Here is a 25943-nt window from a genome sequence, read left to right on the forward strand (position 1 = left end):
TTGCTGGAGATAGTATCTTCTTCTGAATTTTTGAGAAGATCTCAAAAATTCTGTCCCAGTTTTCATTAAAAGGGAGAAATGAAAATCTTACGGGGAACATGACCGAGCCATTGTGGCGCCTACATATCCTGTTGGTGCAGGAATCAGGTCAAATGTAGTTTCAATTCTCTGGATGATGAATGCTGCAAAATCTGAGACAAGATAATCAGTAGACACATGTGTAATATGAGCATAATGACATGAAAAACTGTATTACTTACAACATTTCCAGCTTAAAACACGAGATATTCCACCAGTTTGATATGGACGATCCAATGAAGTAAAATAGGCATCTCACATCAATGGGATTACCCACTTTCAAAGGACAAATGCAAGAGTTTTTTTTTTTTTTTTTTTTTTAGTGAATGCAAAGAGATAGTCAAATTTTGACTACAATTGGTATCAACAGTTAGGAATGCATAGAAATATTTCTCATTTCCTTTCTCATTTCCTTTCTCATAACTGAGATTGACTTCAAGGTAATTCTTATAGCTTCAAGTAGTACCTCAAACATACTTAAGTGTCGACAAGATTTTTTTCATCCTGCTTCCAACAAAGGTTTAGAATTATACCAATCATCATGTTTCAAGTGCCCTCACAATAAAGAAAGTTCTATTTCGCACATATATGAAGTGTTTGATTTTGAGAACATTTTACAAAGTGCACTCACACTCTCAAGAAAGTTCAACGCATGCAACTGTGATACCATATGCTTGGCCTGCATGTAAGTCTCCACTAATGTGAGAATATTTGGAATGAGATCATATAGGGCTTGTTTATTGGTTTGTAATGTAGGCTAAGGGAACGGGTGGGATATTAATTTGGGATAAAAGTGACTTAATCTCTCCTTGAGCATCACACTGAATTTGTGCTTTTGATGATTGATACGCCTTTGACGTCTAATCCTCTTTCTTTTATCTCAACTTCTTCGAGTCTTTATTTGATAGAGTTTTTCCTCTTTTCACCTCTTTCTTTTGTCTTGACTTCTTTGAGTCCTTAGTTGTTAGAGCTTTTCTCTTTTCGTTCCTTTTTGAGGTTTCTCCTTTTTTGTTGGAGTAGTTTCCTTTTTGTCTTACATCGACCTTATAGGAGGTTCTTTTTTTTTATGAGAAAGTCGTCTTTGCTTTCTTGACTTTGGAGACTTTACGTCTTTTGCCTTTGGCAATTTCGAAGTTGGATCTTCTTCTATAATTTGCGCGTCTTTGGTGCGCTCAAGGAGGTTGGGCCAAGAGATGGATAGTGCATGTAAGCACTCAGAAGGGAAAGGGCTAAGATGTGGTTGTCCAAAGAAAAGGTTTTAGGCTCAAAGTGGGAAAACTAGGGATTAATGTTATTTGGTAGGCTCTGAAAGGCACAATCGGGTCAAAAAAGGCCTACAATCCTTTCTCAAACGAAACATAACTCAGGATTTCGCCTCAACAAACATATCAGGCCAAGTTCTAGATCAACAGTGCGATTAAATTGAATTTTAATCTAAAGCTCACCACACAATGCACATGAAGCCATGAGGTTGGTTATATTCTTACCTTGAATGCCCGCAAGAGAATTTTCAAGCATCACAAAAGTACGAATGAAAGATACCAACAGAAGCTATGGTTTACCACAAAGCCAATCATTTTCATCATACCAAATATTTCGCATGCTCCTAACTGTATTCGTTCCAATCAAGAAGATATGACACTTAACATATGTACACAATTTTTTATTTTATTTATTTTCTATTTTTTTAATCATTTTTTTTTTGAAAAAAGAAATACCGAACCCAAGAAGGGCTGCCTACGTATCTCATCGAGATGAGAATCAGGTGTGCGTAGTTCTTGCAGATATGATATATAAAATAATTCAGAGCTTTAGACAAACTTGGTGTGGTCTTCCAATGTTAATATTTTCTGTGGAGATGCTGCAGCGTGCTTTATAACCTCCCTTGGTCGGAATGTTGTGGCTTCCAACTTCATTACTCCTGATTCGACTTTGGAAAGGTCAATGATGTCATTTATTAGTTGAAGAACCAAATCTCCTGAAGACAATATTACATTCACAAGCTGACGATGTTCCTTATCCAATTTTATGGTAGAAAAAATCTCGATCATATTGACCACTCCTGACAAAAGGATCTAATCTAATGAGACATGGTTGCAAGCATTTGTTTCTCTCGCATAGTTTTTTCTGTTAAGTTCAGTCTCCTTGGCTTTCTGTACAACTATCTCTTCTTGCAATTTTGCCATTTTTTTTTCTCTTTTCCTTATCTGATCAGTTATCTCCATTCCTATGTAATTTACACCAATTGTCTCTCCTGCCTTACTGAACACAGGTTCAACATATATTAGAGAATTCTTTGACCCAAATAATCTCTTCTTTGCCGATATTCCCCTTTCCAAAACCTCTCATTTGAAGTTTCGAGATTCCTTTACATCAGTACTAGTAAAATCTTTACATTTATTTATTGATGATGTCCTCTTCATGTAGACTTGACAAACAATTGTAGATAACATAACTCATTGTCCTGGTGACGGATAATAACGGGTGCATTTTGGAGGACAAATTGTACGAAATTATCTGCTCTTTTCAGAATCTGCGATAATTCTTCTACTGGAGAGGATTGTCTTTCAATGTTTTCTATGCTTTCCTATAATTTCTCAATTAGTATTTGCATCCTATTTCTTGTTTATCTTGAATTTTTACATCATTTTTTAGGAGACTCTTGGAATATGTATCTCTTTAATTCTTCATCTAATATAGACGTTGAATGTTTATCACCCTATATCTTTCTTCCTCAAATTGATACTTCTCCAATAAATCCAATTTCTTGAGCTCTGGTTATTGTTGTTGTGTTTTTCTTGAGGATTGTCTCTTATGATTTGAATTCTTCCAACTATTCAAAGAATCATACGTTGTTATAACCATCCCCGACTATTGTCGGGGACAGTTTTCCTGCAAAGATATGAGAAGAGTGTGAAAGCGGGGCCATTCTAAAAAATAAAAAAAATAAAAAATAAGTAATAAGATATAGGAGTAAGATTTCATAGTCAAAGACTCCCCCGATTTATCTTTCAGGCTGTGTATTGGTGTCTTGTGAAATTTAATGTCATCGTTATTTCCCATTAACTCTTTGTCTCGTGATCCCCTCTCTTGAAATAATGTCGTCTCTTCTGTGTACAAAGAAAACTTCTTAGTTAGGGAGAGGGAATTGACCTCCAAATTGAGATCCTTTCATTTATCGCATGATGTCCTTTGATAACAGCCCCTACAAAGAAAGAAACAACTTTGTTGAACCCTCGATCTTTGAGAAGTAAGCAAGTTTGTTTTCCGACATAAATTAGTCTTTCCCTGAAAAAGAAAAATAACTCAAAAGCCAAAGTATTAGTTTGTGCTTATAATAATTAATGCAAAATATCACATAAAGAATTAAACACATAAATGTTGCTTTGTTTTAAGACAAACTAATCTATGGGTGAAGAAAGAGTAAACGGACAAAAATTAATTTTATGATAAATGTGTGAGAAAAGTTGACTTGTGAATCACAGTTTTTTTTTTTTTTGCGTTTCAACTTTTGTACCCTTGTTTTTCTTAGATGCAGAAAAAGTTCTCAATTTCTTTGAAAGAATGAGGAAAACTGAAAACTTCAAAAACAGGGACCGAGACTTGAAAGACTACCTACGTATCTCACAAAGGAGAATTCAGTTCCTACGTAGTTCGACCACTTGATTTTTTTTTTTGTGGAGATGAGAAAGCAAAGTTTATGATTTGAGTGTAAAGTTCGAATTTTGTTGGGAAATTAAAGACTCATTGAATATTTGGATGCACTATCGATAGTGACTCGATACTTATGCCTATGAGGCTCTAAAAAAAATCTAAAAGAGTGGACTGGCATGTCTCCAAATAAAGCAACATATTCACAAAACAGTTATAACATATAGCACACAAACAATTATTGCGCATCCTAAACAGATGTGTGACCTTTTTGTGCCAAAGGTAGGCCTAACGATTTGAAGGATGTATTACGTCATTTGAAACATTCCATTGTCCCCAAACTTATATTTATACAAATATTATGAATAATTTGAATGGGGATACATAAATGGAAAAAAAGGATATAAATAGTCAGTCCCACGCAGGGGTACAATCCTAACTAAGCCTTCGTGGAAAATCCTTCTTTCTTGATTTCTTGACATCTCCGAACGCAACGCCTTTTGGATGAAGTGTCATTTACTGAAGGTCCTTCTTTGACTAGACTAAGCTAAAAAAAAAACTCCCAGCCCCGAGGGACAATGGTTTGCCAAATCGCGTATAAAACCTTCAAATTTAAACATATATGTATGCTTGTCCATTTAGGCCGAGGGCCGTTTTGAACTCAAGGTGGTCATTCTAATGGGCCCAATACGCCTTGGGTATTGGGTCGTCTTAGGCCAATGCACTAAATTAGGGATTTGGCTTTGCTCTACGCTAGATTGACTAAGAGTGGCTTTTGCAAGACTGGTAACCCAAGCGGACAACTCAGGCTGGAACTTACGACAACCATTGGACGCATGGCGTATCAATAAATTGTCGATCGTTCCGAAAAGGGTTAAGTATAAAAAGCCCGACTGCGGTACCGCAAAATCGTTCTTTAATATACTATACATTAAATAGGAAAAATGCTATGAAATGCAAATAACAATTTAATATATAAATTAAACATATAATTGCACAATTAAGGAAAACAAGAATTACTAATTATTACAAACTCAAATAGTTAGTCAAATAAGCAATCAAATCTAATGGTTAGAACCTAATTAGTCCCCAGCGGAGTCGCCATTTCTGTTATATCGAAAAAAGACGGTTTAAAATTAATTTCAACTTTTTAGAGAAAAAATCAATTTTAGAAAAAAGGAGTCGCCACTTAATTTTTTAAAGAAATTAAGAAAACTTAATTTAAAAGACCCTAACAGATTTAAGTCTTAAAAATTTAGAGAAAAAGGTACGAGGTTCTTATTTCCACTTTGAGAAGGTGTTAAGCATTTAAAGTGGCCGCTAACGCGCGGTTATCCGACGATTTGAAAATTATTTGACTAACTTTTGAAAATATTAATTTAAAATGAAATGAAGACTTTAGAATTATTTTTTTTTTAGAAAAAAAAAAGAGATTAAACTTAAACATTGAAAATAATATAGATGTATATATAAAAAAGTAAAAGTTTATCAAATAAATAAGTAAAGGTAGAAAATCATTTAAAGAGTAAACTTAACATGAATTGGTTTATCTTTAGGGGAATCTAATTGAGTTAAAATAAATTAAAATTAATATCTAGGAAAGTATAACTAACATAAGTAACTAAATTATTACAACCCGAATCAATATAAATACAATAAATAATAACAACAACAATAATAATAATAAGAACAACAATAATAATAATAAGAACAACAACAATAATAATAAGAACAACAACAACAACAACAATAATAATAATAATAAGAACAATAATAATAATAAGAACAACAATAATAATAACAAGAACAACAACAATAATAATAATAATAATAATAATAATAATAATAATAATAATAATAATAATAATAATAATAATGATACTAATAATAAGAACAACAATAATAATAATAAGAATAACAATAATAATAACAAGAACAACAACATTAATAATAACAAGAACAACAATAATAATAACAAGAACAACAACAATAAAAATAACAACAACAACAACAACAAAAATAATAATAATAATAATAATAATAATAATAATAATAATAATAATAATAATAACAACAACAACAACAATAATAAGAACACAATAATAACAACAACAACAACAACAATAATAAGAACAATAATAATAATAATAATAATAGTAATCAACAACAACAATAATAAAAACAACAATAATAAGAACAACAATAATAATAACAACAACAATCAATAATAATAATAATAATATTAATAATAATAGTAATCAACAACAACAATAATAAAAACAACAACAATAATAATAACAACAATAATAATAAGAAGAACAAACAATAATAATAAGAACAAACAATAATAATAATAATAGTAATAATAATAATATCAAACTACTTGGAAAAATAATGAACAAAACTAAATGCTTTAATGAAATAATCCTAACATATTCTAGCTAATTAACTCTAACACATGCTAGCTAATTAATCCTAACACATGCTAACTATAACAAATTTATATCATTAATTTTAATTATTCTTATATACATACTAACTAAAAAAATAAGACTATGAATCAACTAAATATAAAACGTGAAACAATTAAGTAAAATAAAACTGAAAAAATATTTTACCTCTTTCCGGGCCAAGATTGAAAACGATGAGCGGAAGACAACTTCACCACCATCCAATAATAACTTGATGGAACTCCAATCTACAAAAACAAAGAAAAAGATTTTTTTTTAAAAAAAAGTTTAGACTCGAACCTTCGTGGGTTCTTAGCCTAAATTTCAACTTCAATCTCCTATTTTCCGTGAAGAAAATATAGATTGAAAGCTAGAAATTTTCACAACTTTTAGGCTGGGGACAAAAGTCCAAAATCCTAGCCAAGTTAAGAAAATTTCTAACTTTGGGGTGGTTAAAAAACCTCCTCCTTCTTCCTTTTCTTAATGAAAATATGAGCCTTTATATAGGCTCCAAAAACCCCAAGTTTTCCATGTATTTTCGATGTGGGAGTTTGGGATTTTTTTTTATTTTTTTTTTTAGAAAAAAAAAACTAAAATTTTCAAAAATGCAAACTATAATTAAACTAACCTAACTAACATTGTATTTAGTAAAAAATAAAATCTTTTAAGGTAATTTTTGAATAACCACATAAATATTAATCAAATATATAGTTATATAGAAATATGTATATTATACTAAAATTTATAAAAAGATAAAAATAGTTAAGAATAATATGAAAATATATATATTTTTTATAAAAGCTAATTGTTTCAAAATGTTCAAATTCAAAGAAACTCGATAGCTAATTTGCGTTGTGGATGGCCAAAATTGGGTGTCAACACAACACATTCAACAAAATTTGGAGTTTGACCACAACCAAAGACACCCTCAAATTATTTCCCGTTCTATATGAAAAGTCTCTAAGAAGAAGCTACTTTTGCACAAAGAACCTATTCTTATCAAATTTTATCCATATATTTTTTTAGTTTATAATAACTAGTTTTTGGTGTGATTCGAAGACACGATCTTGATTTCGTTCTTTAGATTATAGTAGGTGTTGTCTTGAGTTTGTAAATAGTAGAGAAGAAGTAAAGAAGGTAGATGAAATGAGATGAGAAAAATTTCTTAGTTGTTACAAGGACGACTATAAATCTTAAATTATAGCGGAGAGTTAAATCGTGATTTTTGAATCTTAAGGGAAGAGAGTTTTCCACATTATATTCTTGTTGATTTGCTTTTCTCACTTACCTTATTGCATATTTCCCCAAACAACATAGTTCTTTGAGTGCTTAGGATGTGTCCATATTAACAAGTGGTATTAGAGCTAAAATATTCAATAAAAGCTAACACCTTGAAAAATTAATAATGGTTGCACACCCTGGAGTCCAAGAAGGTATATTAATCACAAGACCACCATACTTCAATGCAAACCACTACGAATTAAGGAGATCAAGAATGAATATTTTTGTGATAGATGAAGACCTTAAAGCATAAACTATAATTCAAGTTGGTCCAAAAGGTCACAAGAATCATTGCACAAAAAAGTTATTTAACTTGAAGATAACCAAAATACTTCTTTCGGGTATTAGACCTAATATGAATAATCAGATCTCCGTGTGCATATATGCAAAAGATATATGTGATACTTTTTTTAATTTTTTTGGAGGAATATCAAAAAATAACAAGAAAGAGAATTCTGGGTTGAAATCCAAGAAAGAAGAGATCCTAGCTACTCTTGCAAGAGAATTAGAACAGAAAAAAGGATGCACAAAAGAACCCTAATTCATTAGATTTCAACAAAACAGACACAAACGTTGAAAGCAAAAGAAACATAGTGTTTCAAGAAATATCACAGAAGACTCTAGATGATTTAAAAAGGACTCTTGAATGGAACAGGTTCTCAGAAGCATCACAATCTCTACATAAAAACTATAACAAAAACATATATGGTTTGACATATATCAGTACAGAGACTCCATACAATCCTAGGAGTACATATATCTATATTTCATACAATCACTTGTGCAATCACTATGAAAATAATAAGAATTAGTAAGAAATAGGCATATCACAAGAAAGACTGATTGAGAGAAACATGCAACAACTCAAGAGGTTAGTGATCTTTGACTAATTTATACGTCTGTTTGCCATATTTTATTCATACTTTACCTTATTTTGAGGATGATAAGTGTTTATGAATGTGCGTTTAGATTCATATTCATGAGATTTTTGAAAATGGGCTAAAATATGTGATTAGATGCATTTCAGATAAAGAAAAAGCATTCAATTGAGCTAATGATGAAATCCTAGAACTTAGGAACAAAGTTGGGTAGATTCGGGACGAAGAAGAGTTGGAGCATTGGCTGGCGGGTTGCATCAGCCTAATTGGGGCACTGCCTGACGCATTACCCCAAGGCCCAAACTTCAGAAGTAGGAAATCAGATGGGACGAGTATGAATTTTAGTTAGATCCCCAGGTGTGAATTGAGTTATAATAAATTGATGGCTAATTTAAAATAGGCCAATAGGAAATATCATGAAATTAATAATTATTTGAATATTATTTTCAAGAGTATCGGGTCAACATATAAATTATGTCATTTTATTATTTATTTGATAAGGATTTAAATTTGGACCAATCAAATTAGGCAACATAATAGATAAATATTTAATGATTTTACTTTAGGATAGTTATTGAAAATAAGGGCAAATATGAGCCAAATGATTAATATTAGAGGTATTTTTGAGCCAAAAGATTAACATTAGGGGTATTTGGAGGCCGAAGGGTAGATGAATGGTAGTTTTATACCAATTTAAATTATTGATAGGATTTTTAGGCCATTCTCTGTTAATTTAATAGTAACGTAATAGAAACAAAGAGAAAATTCATTGAATGAAAAAAGTTGAATAATAAATATTGAGAAAAGGTATAAGTATATATTAGACCCTCAACTTAATGGTTAGGGTGGTTCGGGCTTGGATAGGGATTTACATGATAAACCTAGTCAAGACCCAATAACTTCGATCAAGATCAAGTTCAATTGAAGATAGACCTTGAAATTGGCGTGGCTAGGCATACAAGGCAAGACGTGGCTAAGACATGAAAAGAGATGGGCAAAGCTAAGGAAACGCAAGGTTCTGATCGGTGCATGGTCGTGGCGAAACAAGTTTGAGGGCTACATGCTGGGCAAGGGAGACAACTCAAGAAATTGGACCATAATTGCAAGTTGTGTGAGGTAGGACCTTTGCAGAATGTAGGCACATGGGCACATGCAAAGCGGGCGACCAGAGGAAAGATTTGGCACCAGATTTGAGGCTGCCCCTGTGTGCCTCGCACATGCGTGGATAGTTGACCGATTCTAGTAGTTTTTAGCCGTTGTGGCTTGTTAGCATTGTAGATAGACTTGGTTATTTCAAATTTTTAATGAAGTCTATCAGTTGGGGATGTCAATTGAATTTTTAGACATGTACCTGACATGTGACTGGGTGTTGTGGCCTATTTATTGGCATAAGCGGACTAGTCTCAAGCTGAGAGGGCTTAGGTCAAATTTTGTAAGGCTTTATTTTGTGTGTTTTCTTTATGTCACAAGTTTAATATAAAGTTGAAATTTGTTCCTGTATGTTATTGTGTTGATCTAATTTCATAGTCATTAGCTAAGTGTTGAACTAGATCGAAGCAAAAGAAAAATGATTAATTCTAAGGGTGCTAGACTTTCTAAGTGGGTTAGATCGAAAGGGTTGAACTCATTACAACTAGTATTAGAGCAAAGGGTTTCAATACTTGAAATTGACTAGCCTAAACAGTTACAAAAAACTACATGAGAATGTTGCACATTTTGAGGCCATTCTAGGTCTGGTAGACGACGATGAAGACATGATTGATGTTTTGAATCAAATTCAGGGCATCTACATAGTGATGCAAGCATATCATGGAATTGTTGATGGCCCGTTGGCTGAACTGCAGGCTTTTTGCGACTCTATGGGTACACAGGTTGATGGTCTTAAGAAGGAAAATGAAGATCTAAAGATAGAGGTGACTATACTTTATTTGGTTGTTGCAAATCTATCCAAGAGAGGTGAAAAGCATACCAAGTTCAAAATTCCTGAATCAAAGTTGTTTGATGGTGTTCGTGGTGCCAAAGAATTGGAAAACTTTTTGTGGGACTTGGAGCATTATTTTGCTACTTCCCATGTTCTTATAAACGATAAGTTGACCTTGATAGTCCATTATTTTTGTGGGGATGCTATTAATGTGGTGGCAGACGAAGAACACTATTAATGAGAGTGTTAGCAAACCTAAGATTGATACTTGGAAGAAACTAAGAGATGCACTGCATGAGGAATTTTTGTCAAGCAACTCGTCTTGGGTTGCTAAGGACACATTAAAACGGTTGAAACAAGTGGGATCTGTTCAACAATATGTGAATAAATTCACATCACTATTGTTGGTTATTCAAAATATGTCAGAGGAAGATAAGTTGCACAATTCCATTTTTTGGAATGCAAGGGTGGGCACAAAATGAGTTACACAGGCAGAAAGTTCAAGATCTAACTAGTGCAATTGCTGCTACAGATGCCTTGATCGAATTTGGATCAATCAATATTACCACTGACCTAACTCCTTCATCTAAGACTAAGAGAAAGGATAAGGTCAAGTGGCTAAGAATGGTCTTCCCAGAATGATAGGGACCTTGAAGTTAACCTCGCAGTCGAGAATTACAAAATTCATTGGAATTATAAATGATTCAACCTTTATGAACAGAATATTATATAGAATGCTTATGGGTTTCTTCACGGTACGATCTACCATAAGTAGCTACATTGATGTTGGTTTATGGGCTCCCAAGCCCAAATGTCGAAATACCACCAGCGGCATCAGATTAATGGTAGCACCCAAATCACACAAAGCTTTTGCGAAGTTGCACGCTCCAATAACACATGGTATAGTGGATGCTCCAGGATCCTTCTTTTACTACATGAGTGAACGGGTCTCTATTGCACAATAATGATGCAAGTTGTCAGTAGGTTCAAAGCTCACTATTCTCTTCTTTGTAATGAGGTCCTTCATAAACTTCGCGTATCCAGGCATCTATTCCAATGCTTCAATTAGAGGAACACTAGCTGATATTTGTTTCAACATGGAGATAAACTTGTGATATTTTCCATCCTCAGCTTTCTTTCTCAATCTCTATGGAAAAGGTAGGGGAGGTCGCGACATGAGAATTGGAGTTGGAATGACCTCTTTCTCTTGGTCAACTGCCAAGTTGAGCTCTTTATCTCCATTTTGAGGCTGTTTGTTACTCAACTTCTCGCCTTAACTTTTTTTGCTGATTTGGTAGCTCTCTCATCCCTACTTAAATCGAATTCATGTGCATCATCCGCAATTATTTGTATTGGAGGATCTGCTATTTGGACATCATTTAGGGTGGTTACTATCATGCATTGTCAGTCATTTTTAGGATTCTAGATTGTATTGCTCAGGAATGTTCCTTTTTGCGTGGATTTAAAGACAAGGAAATCTAATCCAATTGTTGCTTAATATGTTTAAAGTATATAGCATAAGACTCTACTTTCTGATTCATATCCGACAGATCATTGCGTATCTCGTTAAGATTTTTTTCAGTAGAGTCATACATTTTCATCATATTGGCCATCATGTCTTCAATCCTTGCAATTCTTGATCTTCCATCTGGATTTCCTAGTTGGATATATGCACCACTCTTTTCGTTTTTGTTAGTGTCTCTCCTTTCCCAATCGCCTTCTCTGTCTTAGCCGCGATTTCGATCATTATATCTATTCTGATTGTAGTTATTATCATGATTGTAGTTTTCATATTGATTGTAGTTGTATTTGCGATTGTAGTAGCCTTCTCAGTTGAAGTTGTTATAGTTCTGACCTTGATTCCCTTGACCTTGGAGCCAAGTATCTTAATTGGAAGCTTGGGCGTTAGTCTGAAAACTCCATCTGCTTATTCATATAGTATACATATTCCTTATATCCAAAATCATCGTGTAATAACACTCTATCTTGTCTATCTATTGCATTGACTTTTTCTGATTCCATGTTTTTGAATGCCAACTTAAACTCCATTTTTAATTGCGCTATTTCTTGGAGTTCTTCCTCATTTGCTAGCCTTAAATTTTGGTTAGTTCTAATTGCAAACGTGATCCTTGCGGTTTTTGTGTCCCTATTACTACATGCTCTTCTCATTTTAGTAACACGATCAAATCTCTCAGCAACTTCCTCAAAGGTGTTTGTCATGAATGCTCCTCTAGTGATGGTGTCAGCAACTGCTTTCCCATTATCATCCAATGCTCTATAAAATATCTCAAGAAGCGAATCATCGGTGATTCTGTAATTCGATACACTCCTCAAATACTTTGTAAATCTTTCTCATGCAGCACTTATCGACTCTCCCGATAGTTGTTGGAAGTTGTTGATTCTGTCTTTCAGCTTTAGTTTTTTTGACAACGGAAAGTATTTTTCTATAAAAGTCCTATGTAACTGCTCCCATGTAGTGATAAAGTAGTATGGTATCTCCGTCAGTCAAGTAGTTGCTTTGTCTGTAAGTGATAATGGGAACATGCGCCATTCGATGACGTCCATATTCAAATCTAGATTACCAACACTGCTCTTGCGGACATACACCACATTATTCAAATGAGTGTATAGATTTTCAAATGGCCGCAAGCGTGTAAACAATCCTCTACTATGAAACATATGAATTAAACCACTAGAAACATTGAACTTTGCTCTAGAAGGCAATAGAGGTAACACGATGTCACCTGTAGTCCCAATGACATCATGATTGACCCCATAGTTATTCCAAATATCAAACTCAGGTCTCTATCTAGGTGGAGGATGATCTCTCGCTATCGGTTGGTTGTTATGAACATTTCGCGATGGATGTTTGGGAGAATTTTTGTAAGCATCCCCTTTTTCCATTTTGAGTTGTTCTGCGATTACTGCCTTGACTCCACGTATTTAACATGCACTAGAACTCAACTTGTTTAAGCGTAACAAAAAGAAAAAAACATAAATCAGAAAATAATGACTATTAGTCAAATAACACAATTAATCTAATCACAATTAATCTAATCTAAATGCCTTATTCTCCGACAATGGTGTCAAAATTTGATACGCTCAAATTACATCTCCAAAAGAAGTATAAAGCAGCAGTTGTTCAAATAAAAAACCTAACAAAGGTTAGGCTCAATCCCATGAGGAATGATGTTTATACTTAGCTTAATTTCTTATTATTTATATTTGTAGTCATATTATTTTTGTAAAAAGGGAGATTTTATATAAAAGTAATTAATTATATCTACCGCAAGTAACAAGTATCAAAGTAACAAATTATTGTGTTTGATTTTAATAAAAGATGAAACTAGGGTTTATGTGTTCCCCACAAATTCTTAACTCAGTAGAACCTTATATTAGTAATCTCTATTTAGTGTGTAACATGCAAGATCGGTAAGTTAATTTTACCTAAGTATTTGGTCCCCTAAATAAGTAATTATTATCACGCAACTTGATCTGTCTACGGGTGTATGCTTTACTAACCCTTGCCAGTGATCTCAAATTAGCTATCCTTTGGTCCGTTCAAGCTATTAGATGAGGTTTGATAGCCTCAATTCTCCGTTGTATAATCCTTTTTCCCATTCGTTACCTCCTTGGTCCGGCAAGTAAGAATAATACGATTTCTAATGCATGCACTAGTTAAAAAGCAATCGAAGAAAAGGAAAAAATATATGCATGCACACTATTCAAGAATTACTATTTATTAGCTCTACGTCATTAATTCTTCATGGTTCTCACAACCCTAGTTGTGGAATTAGCTACTCATAATTAGTTGATCACAATTCATAATAATTTGATTAAAATAAATCATGCACTTACAATAATGAGTATGAAAATCCGGGATGTTCAATTGAATTGCAAAACCAAAATCGATGATAAAATTCCACGAATTCAAGACAAAAGTAGTTTATGCTTAATTCTCTAACTCAAAAATGTGCATATCATAATTTAAAAAACTCAAAAGTGTATTTATAGACATCTAATTCTAAATAAATAAAATCTAGGAAAAGTAGAAAAAGTAGGTCGGCAGGCATCCAAGACTGGTGACCTACGGGTCGTAGCTCGTCCTACGGGTCGTGGAAGCAGCTTTCCAGTCTGCCTTCAATATCTTTTCTAAGGACAGGACCTAGGTTCCATAGACCACTGCACGGTTCGTCCTGTTCATTCATAGGCCAAGTATTGCGGCTTCTTTCTTGATCATCTTTTACGAACATCTTCCTACGGCTCGTAGCTTCAATTCATAACTCAACCCAAACTTCAATTCCTCAGACTTCTCACCTACGACTGTCACCTACAGCTTGTGGAAAGAACCACGACTCGCAAGTTGACTCGTGATGGTCAAAATTTCACTGCTAACACTGTCTTCTCCTTTTCCGCTGACGAAACCTATTTTCTTGCAAATCAAAGATAAAACATAATCAAATCTACTAACATATTTTTAAAAGACATGCAAATTCTTAAGTTTAAAGCATTACAAGTACCGTAAGTCCATGGTACATCACTATGCAAAATTACTAAAATTTCACTTTATAATGACAGACTTTTCACTAAAAGTGATATTGCAAATACCGTATTGCAGAAGGCACCAAGCTTTTGCAATATTTACATAGTTTTCAAAGGAAAAATCAGTTCTACAAGAATGGCTTCCCACCCGTTGAAACGGAGATCCTCAATTCCTAGCATACAAATTCCACCACACCGCAATTCCAACTTTGATGCAACTAATTTAATGTAAGTGTAAATTATAAATTTGAGCTTAGTCATAGTATAACAAATAACATATCAGTGTAATATACATGACATTTTCCATATGCATGGAAACAGGTCTCCGTTTCCGAGGGTGAGTACATCAACGAACAAGACATCAGATGAGGTTTATGTGGCAAAAGTTGATCATTCATTTTCAGGTTCTGATAGAATGAGCATGGATAGTACTGTCTTCCTGGATTGTTATGATAATTTAGGATGTGAAGTTCATCCTCGTCGTCGCTCAATATCCATCGACACAAAAATGGAGAGCCTACAAGGTTGTCTAGTGTTAGTCCTACAAGGTTGGTTGATCATCTTCACTACACAAACGACTTGATACGATCAGAACAGAATTGTGAAGAAAACTCATTGTCAGACGATAAAATTGTGAGCTTCAAATTTCTTTCACCTGTGCACTTCGCCAAAGTAGCAAAAACTTCACCTTTATAAGTTGCACCAGACTCTAGAAATAGACCAAAAATAGCATAAATTATACCTCTTAATGTGAGTTCATATTAAATCCTAATGAATTTCATGCGTGAAGAGGGAGGATTATGTTATGGTTGTTGTTGTTTCATTTGTTTTGTGTCCTTTTGGTCTAGCCTTAAGTAGTTGTTGTTGTGAAGCTTATAGATAAATAATACGTCTATTTTGTGAGTCACTCCTACGATATTGTTGGATCAAACTCTCTCCTATCCAATATTCGTCACTACTTACCTCGTGAGAATTCGGGCAATGTATCAGGATCATTTGAAAAGACTAGCTAAGTATCATTGACTTAGTAAAACATTGTCATGTATCATTGACTCTAAATAAAATGTGTTTTAAGTCAAAGCATAATTTATTTTTCGAGGAAAATTTTCAGTAGCTTAAATCAATTGAATATTCAAAAACATTTTTTGAATTAAGGACACATTCAATAACATCATAAAGAAGCTTTTATCTTAAAATTACTCTTTAGTTTTTGAATAAATCCAAGTTAATAGTTGGTTAGCTAGTTTTTTCTATTTATTAGTAATTAGTTTATTAAGATATTTTACAGAGATATTCTAGGCTAGTTTACATTATATTTTTTTACTGTTTTTGTTCTTATTAATGTAGAGTCCAAGAAAGAAAAATAAAATAATTATCTTTGGCCATATTGCAGTATTTTTCTCTCAAAGTCTTTCTCTATTATTTTCTTAATTTCTTTATTAAAAAACCAACAATTGTTAACTAGAGTTTTTTTCTTAAGGAATCTGTGAGTGAAAAAATGGATTCCGAAAATAGCTTTTCACGAATGGCTCCTCCTATTTTTGATGGTGAAAACTAACTATGGGTTGTGAGAATGGAAGCCTACTTGGAGGCTCTTGATCTTTGGGAAGCCGTGGAAGAGGATTATGAAGTTAATTCACAGCCTAATAATCCCACCGAGACCCAAATCAAGAGTCACAAAGAAATGAAAATCAATAAGTCCAAAGCAAAAACAACTTTGTTTGTTGTTGTTTCAACAACTATTTTCACAAGAATCATGACTCTCACATCACCAAAAGAAATTTAGGTCTATCTGAAGAAAGAATATGCTGGAGATGAAAGAATAGAGGAATGAAGGTATTAAATTTAATGTGAGAATTAGAATTACAAAGAATGAAAGAGTCAGAAACAGTCAAGGAATACTTTGACAAATTGCTTGGTATTGTTAACAAGGTAAGACTGCTAGACACTGAATTTAAAGATTCAAGAATTGTTGAAAAAATTCTTATAATAGTGCCCGAAAGATATGAAGCATGTATAACTACTTTGGAAAATACACAAGATCTGTCCAAAAATACCTTGGCAATATTGTTAAATTCTTTGCGGGACAGGAACAAAGGAGGCCTATGAGGGAAGATGACATGGCTGAAGAAGTTTTAGCAGCCAGCCACAAAACTCAAAGCAAGGATAAATTCTTAAAAAATTACCCACCTTGTCAGTATTGTGGCAAAAATGGACATCCTCCATATAAATGTTGGAAAAGACCAGATGCACAGTGCAAGATTTGCAAACAACTTGGTCATGAAGTTGTAATTTGCAAAAGCAAATTTTAAAAAGATGAAGCAGTTGTCCAAGTCACCGCCGAAGAAGAAGAAGACCACTTAATTATGGAAACCTATTTTTCTACCAAGAAATCTGACTTTTGGATGATTGATAGTGGTTGAACAAATAATATTACATATGACAGAAATATTTTTAAAGAGTTTGTTTCTATGGAAAATAAGAAAGCCAGAATTGAAAATGGTGACTATATTCCTGCAAAAGGAAAAGTATATGTTACAATCAATTCAAGTTCATGTATAAAAATAATTGATGATGTTCTTTATGTGTCTGATATTGATAAAAGTTTGTTGAATGTTGGTCAGTTAATGGAAAAAAGATTTAAATTATTATTTGGAGACAAATATTATCGGATCTTTGATTCCACTAAGCAAGAGATTTTACAAGTTGAAATGAGAGATAAAAGCTTCACATTTAATCCAACAGAAGATGCACACAAGCCTTGCAAGACAAAAGATGAATTGACAGATTTGTTCATGAGGTCAATTTCAGCTAAATCTAGAATCTGTAGTTCCTCAAGCAAGGAAGACTGTTAGAATTATTCTTTTGAACTGCAGTAACTTTATTTTACTGCTTAGTTTTTGAATAAATCCAAGTTAATAATTGATTAGCTAGTTTTTCCTATTTATTAGTAATTAGTTTATTAAGATATTTTGCGGAGGTATTCTAGGCTAGTTTACCATTACTTTTTTTACTGTTTTTGTTCTTATAAATGTAGAGTCCAAGAAAGTAAAATAAAATAATTCTTAATTTCTCTCAAAGTCTTTCTCTGCTATTTTCTTAATTTCTTTATTAAAAAATCAACATATATATCAAATTAATTGACATTATTTGATTTGCTTGAGGATTCTTAATATTTGACATGTTAGATGTTTTTCAGAAAGAAATGGAAGAAAAACTGAGAAGACTAGAGTTACAAACAATTCAAACTATGGAAATGTACCATGCAGCCTGCAAAGGAGCACTACGAGAGAAGCAAAAGGTAATGAATTGATTTAGTACTTTTTTTTAATTAATTAATGAAAGATTGGAAAATATAGATTAGGAAGATAATGATATAAGTTTTTTGATTAGATAAGAACTAAAAATCTCCATTTTACTCTATATTTATTGAAGAGGGTTCATTTACATTGAAATTTGAATGACTTTGGAAGGGAAATGGTCTAGGCGTTGTTGGATCTGAAGTTTGAAACTTTAGACTCAAAAGTAGTTCTTATTCTTTTATATTTATATGAAGTATTAATAATTCTACTTTCTTACCAAATTGGTACACTTTCAATCCTTATTTTAATCACGGTTAATTTTTTTAATAGTAAGAAAACCCACATGCACCTCACCTGAGATTTTACTGCAAATAAAAGTACAACAACATACTTAAGTGAAATCCCATAATGTTCTTTTTCTATATCACAACATACCATTCCTCCTCTCCTCAATATAAAGAAGAAAGCATCTTTTATATAAGTTTAGTATTTTTTTTTCCTTCTAGTAAGTTAGTATGGAGATATTTAGTAAGGTAGAACATGTGATAGGGATTACAATATTCAAGTATTTGGATAATTAATGGTAGATTATGGCATGAGTTACATCATTACTTTTTTTCTTTCAATTTGTGGCCCTTAACATGCATGGCAAGATATAATGCACTTTAATAAAGTGATTTTAATATTTAAATGCACATAAACTCCAACATTCCCTCATCCATTTTAATATTGAAATAAGAGACTTCACCAATTTAGTTGAATAGAGGAAGGTGTATGTGTTACATTGAACCTTTACTTGTTTATAATCTTTACTTGAGAGTTTAGTAGTGGCCTCAGAATTGAATAATGTTTATGAAAAATAAAGTATCACTACTTATATATAATAATCAAGGTTTTGACATAAGATTTAATAGTCAATACATTACGATCTAATACTATCTCAATTTATACCTGTTTTTAAGAACAAGTCTAATTCTCATAGTAAGGGGCCTACTTTCACACTCATATAAATGAAACATGTCAAGGGTGCTCCTGTTATTTTGACACCCCACTCATACAAGATACATACTTTCATTGAGAGTTCATAGACTCAACCTTCCAAAATCATTATAGAATAAATGCACTCAAATAATAGGGAAGGAATAATATATATATATATATATAATCGTGCATTACATAACTAATCATAATATGATTTATTTTTTCCATTGAATCTGGTTGTAGGATATACCTCAGATTGAATTTCCTCATATATGACTTGAGAACTTTTGAGCTTCAATTTCATTGCCCTCGATATACTTTAGAACATTTGTCTTGACAAGGCCTTGGTTAGTTTATTTGCAAGATTATCACAAAATTTGATATAATCAACGTTAATGATAATACTTGTCAAATATGATCTTAAAGTATTTTTTCCCCTTAATTATCGCTCTGAATTTATCGTTATAAAAACAAACTTTTATACTCTATCAATAATATTGGTTCTATCACAATAAATAAAAATAATTGATTTTCAAAATAAGACACTTGAAAAAATAAAATTCTCAATCAATTCTCTTCTTCACTAGCTAAAATTGAAGCAACAAACTCAACCTCAATGGCAGAGCTAGCCATAATAACTTTTTATTTTCAACAAAAAGTAGCAAGTGTTTCCATCTACATAAAAAAATCCTTAAAATATAGTAGGATTTTTTTTATAAAACAACGCATAAACTTTTACATGTATCAAATAAATATATTTGATTTATTTGTACTTGCTAAGTTCTTTTACTATGCATACACAATATGCCTACGCAACATATTTTATTTTTAGTTTCTTTGATAACACTCATATTAAAGCCAATAATCATCAAACCATATTCAAATAATAATATGTGAGTTATTCCAAGTCTATTTATGAATTTGTAACATCTTTTTAAGCATTCACAAAGTTGCAAAAATCACATTTTTCATGAGATTTTTTTTTTTCATTTCATTAGCCCCACTATTTTTAGAATTTAACAAAAATAAATAGTAGTAGCACTTATGCATGAAAAATATATATGGGTAAAGAAGTTTTTTTTACCTCTCCTATGCTTGCGAGCAAGTAGAAAAATAGTTTATCCTTTCATCTCTCAAAAAGGAGATCTAACAACGTTAAAGCAGGGAGATGTTGAAATATCCTATTTTTATATCCACAAATTTTCAATTTTTTTTTAACAAAAGTGAAATCTCCTTAAAATTATTGATGAATACCATAAATTATCGTAGAAAACAAAATGAACAAAAGTGAATAAATAAATATTTAGGTTGAGGCACAACTATCTTAATTTTTTTAAGAAAATTTTTTAGTTCACCGTTGTATAATATTCACCGATCTAGCAGTTTACTTTACTTGTTCCTTCTAGATACAACAACTCAAAAAACTCAAAGCAATTCGAATTAGTTTCAGAATCTAAAGCACCACCGAAAGAACACTTTTCTTTAATATAAAATTACTCTTTTACAGAAGCGGAGTCTGAATTTAAAATTTATGGGTTCAGAATTCTAATTCTATTAAGTTAATTGTCTCAAAATGAATAGTTATTTATTCATTTTATTTTCAACAATAATTTATGATATATTCGCCAATAATTTAAGAAAATATAATACACTTTAATATTAAACTGCACATAAACTCCAACGGTAAAAAAATAATTATTTTTCTAAAAAATATTTTCCTTTCCCACCACCAAGTACACTCTTAAGACATTCAAGATTTTATTGTGCATGACCCAGTCAGGTAACCCATTTTCCATGCGGCAGAAATAAGTTGTTTGTCGGTTGAACGTGAAGACTGGACTGTATCGAGCTAGCAAAACTACTTAAGCATCATACTTGTCCATTACTATAGCTTTTATCTAGGAAACAATAGCCCCATGAAAAAAAGTGATTAAAATTACGTATCAAAGTCATGCAAATGGCAAAATAATTTGACTTTTGCCCATGAATCAAATCTCTTTTTTCTTATTAGTAGTGTCTTTTGTACGTTTAGTGTACACATTTTCTTATGTTTTTTTGTACCATAGTCATATGTTTGTACAAATTCTAAGTATTTAACTTCTTATAATTTTATGGTATTTAGCTAAAGGAACTTGAAAATTTGAGGAAGGAAGATGTGAAGAAACTAGAAGAAGCGAGACGGGAAAAGGAAGAGGCATTGGCCCATGTTGCGAAGGAGAAAGCATTAAGAATGGCATCAAAGGAAGAGGCGAAAGCCGCTCAAAGAAAGGCTGAAAAAGAGGCACAAAAGAGAAAGCGTTACGAAAGAAAAGCGCTTAAAAAAATCTGAGGCCAAGAAATCTGCACTTAAGTCCTTAGTTCATTCCCAAAAGGCCATAAAGTATCAAAGTTTACTTAGGATACTTGTGGTTTTGATAATTTTCTACCTTTATTTTCTTGAGTTGAGATGACCTTTGAATGAGTAGGGAAGAAAATGTAAGGGATATGTGGGAGAAGTTCTTCCGGCAATCTCAGGCATACTACTAATTGAATATTTGGCCTGGTTGTTGATATTGTCATCAATGAGTAAGAAACTAATACTGATTTCTCTATTTTTCCTTATATTTATCAAATGTTAAGGTGATGTAATTTCCTTTTTTTTTTTGGGTACAGTGAATCGGAATCTTGATGAATATAGATACAAATGGTTCAATGAGAGCAAAAATTTCAAAGAACATTTGGTACAGTCGCTACTTAATCAGATTGGATTTGTTATTGTTGTTGGATGATTTAATCTGTTAAAACCTTGATTCTGAGAGATGTGAGAAACTCAAGTGAGCTCAAGGATGGAGACTCTCAGGAGATCTACAAAGGGAGAGAGAAAAAATTCTTGCATCATGCAAATGAATTTGGGTTGAAATGAAAGCTATCTCATTTTGTGTGTGTTTTATATACAATGGCTATGTAAAAACTGACTACAAGTAACTCAACTAGTGAGATGACTACCCCAAACTAATTAACTCAACTACTGAGTATTACAAGTAATAACTGCATATCAATCTCAATTACCCCCTCAAGTTGGAAGTTGGAGGTGACGAATTTATTGCGAACTTGCCAAGTATACCACAAGGCTTCACCCTAATTGTGAGAGGCTTAATCAGCATATCAGCTAACTAATCAAATGCTGGTATGTAATGAAGCATTGATGAATACATCATGTTGAATCTCTTACAAAATGACAATCTATTTCTATATGCTTTATATGTTTGTGAAAAATAGGATTTTTGGCTATATATAGCTCAAGTAGAGTCAACGGAGAAAGCTTTCTTTGAGGAGTCACTAGAGTAGTACCCGGAATCATTGCGCGTCTGGACTGATTGTTTTAATTCCTATAATGCCGAATCAACCGAAGAGTTTCTGATAGTTTCAAGGAAAGGAACTCATGGTACGAAGTCTTCAAAGAAAATAGGAGGGAATCGTGGCCCATTTCGTTTACATATCTGAAAGGTATCTATTTGCTTTACCGGCAACAATGTTGTCACCGCAGCCTATCGACGCTCCACCACCTACATTCTATGCTTCATAGTCATCTTACTATTTCTTATTTCTCTGTTTAGATTTCTTTTATTTTCCTTCAATTTATCAGTGGTGTAGATGGAAGAAGAAAGGAATTTAAAAGAGGAACATATATTATGGTGGAGGAAGAATTAGGAAGAAGAAAAGCATTTTGATAAAGAAAGAAATATTAAGGGAAAAAAGGTTTTACGAAATTAAAATAATATTATATATGTGCCAAAACGCATGTATAACATCACTTCACAAAAAAAATAAAATTGGAACTATCACCACAATAGGACACCACAATAGTTTTACTTTGAACAAGGTTAGGTGTGTGTAATAGGTCATGACAATAGTTTCAATGTGTTTGACTTTTTCAGGACAAGATTATGGGGATTGTTTGTCTTTTCTCTTTGTTTTGCTGAGTGCAAGTATTTTTAACAAGTATAGATACATTTTCGATTGATTATTCTCTGTCTTTTTCACTGGAAGATTGTAACAGAAAATTAGGGGTGTTAACGGTTTTATTTGGATCGGTTTTTATTACAATTAAAATCAAATTAATTTAGTCGATTTTTAAATTATTAAAATTAAATATATTAGATATTTATTGATTTAGTTGTCATTGATTTTGATTTGATTTAGTTTGATTCGACTGTTTGGTTTTTATATACATAAATATATACTCTTCTCTTCTTTTTCTACTATTATTTCTTGACACTAAACAAACAAATAAAGTGAGAAAATTTTTATTAGGTAAATATAATATTATTTTATTAAAATATACTCATAACAACGATAACCACATATGATATCAAACCAAAAGCAGTAATAAAACAAAAAAGGTAGGGGGAGAAATATGTCAACGAATAGCAAAGCAGTAACAATTATATGCAAGGAATTATAATAATCACAAAAAGGTGTGATTATCTAAACGCAGTAAATCACATATGATATCAAATACCAAAAGCAAAAGATCACTTGAGAAGGCTAATACTACAATCGACACGGTGCTCTATACTACCACCAAACCAAATACAAGACTAGTTTAGTAAAAGAAAAACTCTTAACTATCTACTAATCCTGTACCCTTATCCACGATCTCCATACCCATCTTATCTAAGGTCATGTTCTTGGTAAGATGAAGATGTGTTATATCATGTCTAATCACCCTCCCCTAATACATCTTCAGCCTACCTCTATATCGCTCCTTGACCTCTCTATATTCAACCTCTCACATCTTCTCATTGGGGCATCCATGCATCTCTTTTCACATGACAAACCTATCACAATATCCCTTCCTCAACTTGTCCATCTTCGGAGGCCACTCCCACTATCTTAGATATCCTCATGTCACTTCTAGTATGCCCACTTATCCATGTCAACAACCTCATTTCTGCTACTTGCATCTTTTAGATCTGTGAGTCCTTAACTGACCAACACTTAGACTGTAAGACTCTGAAAGTTGGAAAATTGGAACGACGTGAAAAACTCAAGAAAGTTTGGACTGTCTTTAAGTTGACGACTCAACCTATGAGTCTTATAGGTACTTCTATGAAACGTAAGGCTGACTCGTAGACGTGGTATTAAGGTTTGAAATGGAATCAAGTAAAAAGAGAGTCTACGAGTCAAGTTGATGACTCATAGACAGAATTACGACTCGTGAAAGACACTCATAGAAGAACTTCAGAACTTAAAAAATTTGTTGATTTTTAAGGCCTGCAAAACGACAAGGGTCTATGACCCGTAGAATATTTGACGACTCGTAGAAATGAGTCATAGAGGCAAATCAGAGGCTCAGATGTTAGGATTTTCTCAGACGTACATGACAACTCAATATGACGAGTCGTAGAAGTTTGTACGACTCGTAGAAATCAACTTCTAGGGTCTAAATTTGAGTTTAGTGAAGGATATTGTGGTCTTTTCTGTCACGCCCCGGGAGGGTACCCTAGACGTAACCGGCACCCAAAGGCCATTTCTGACCTCCGAGCGAACCACCTGATACAGTCACTCATTCATTCAAGCATATTCTCTTAGCGGAAACTCAATTAAAGAAATCCTTCTCATAACATAAGGGCCGAAGGCCAAACATTTACAAATCAAAGAAGATAATCAAAATAGGACTCCTCAAGATGACCGCTCGACCTCCCCACACTCCAGTCTATGAAGCCTCTATTCAAGTCTAAAAGGTGCCAATGACAAGCCCATGGCTACCAACAATCTAAATAAAGAAAAGACAATCAAAACTGTACAAGAAGGCCCAATATCCTCCGGAAACTAGGAGGACTCACCGACTGGCTGGAAGCGTATGTGGATCTTCAACGGAGCACCGGTTGATGATCTCTAGTACCTGTCTCTATATCACGAAACAATGCAGGCCAAATGGCGTCAGTACATGGAATGTACGAGTATGTAAAATGACCGAATACAACGAACATCAAGGAAGAATAAATCAACTCGGGAGCTCAACTCAAAAGGAATTACAACTTAATCAAATGTCCTAAGTCCAAACAAAGATATGATTTAGACTGGACCAATCATATACAATTCAACTCAATCTGACTCAGATTACTATCAAAACCTATTTGGGAGTTTCTCTTAACCGACAACCAACACTTATGAGCCAGTGAAGGTACAATGAAGCGACGTTGTTGCCACGCCCATTCATACCTTGCCAGGGTATGAACGAATCGAACACTCATGGATCCAATCCAACCAGGTCCTATAATGTTAGGACAAAAGCTCTCGGGGAAGCATCTGACTTTAATGGTTCAATCCCCCCTACGTTTGGCAACACAGGTATTGGGTTCGAGTATGGACTATACTCTTGCCCAATTCGGTGCTCGATACTCCTCCCAAGACTCAATGCTCATAAAACTCCATCAAATCAACTCAATCAACTCATACCAACAAGTCTCATTACAACCTTGTCAACTCATCAACTCTATCACAATCAAATCTCAATCTCAATGCTCAATCTCAATCATATCTTCAAGGAAGTTTTAAATGCACATATATAACATCATCTAGATATAATCAATCATTACCTCCATCCATTTGAGAAAATCCTTGTGACTCATCACATCCTCAAGACTTCAAATCGACATTTTTATAATAAGCAACTTGTTTAAGAAAATAGTATACTTTATCAAGTCTACATAATTTAAGAAGACCAATAAAATATATTTAGCAACTCATTTCTTCACCATCTCATACTCACATAGGGGCTCCTTTTAGGAACCTCTTAGCTCAACAACATCAATGCATATAGAATCAAATAAATAGGGGACAAAACTCATTAAACTTAGACCATATCAAGAAA

The 25943-nt window shown here is 33.0% G+C and overlaps 1 pseudogene; it reads left to right on the forward strand.

Annotated features, from left to right (window-relative positions):
- The first annotated feature begins 10092 nt into the window (after nucleotides 1-10092).
- LOC129869701 (uncharacterized) lies at nucleotides 10093-21534 on the forward strand (annotated as a pseudogene).
- The last annotated feature ends 4409 nt before the right edge of the window (nucleotides 21535-25943 follow it).

This window comes from Solanum dulcamara, chromosome 10, assembly GCF_947179165.1.
Source record: "Solanum dulcamara chromosome 10, daSolDulc1.2, whole genome shotgun sequence".
Lineage (NCBI taxonomy): Eukaryota > Viridiplantae > Streptophyta > Magnoliopsida > Solanales > Solanaceae > Solanum > Solanum dulcamara.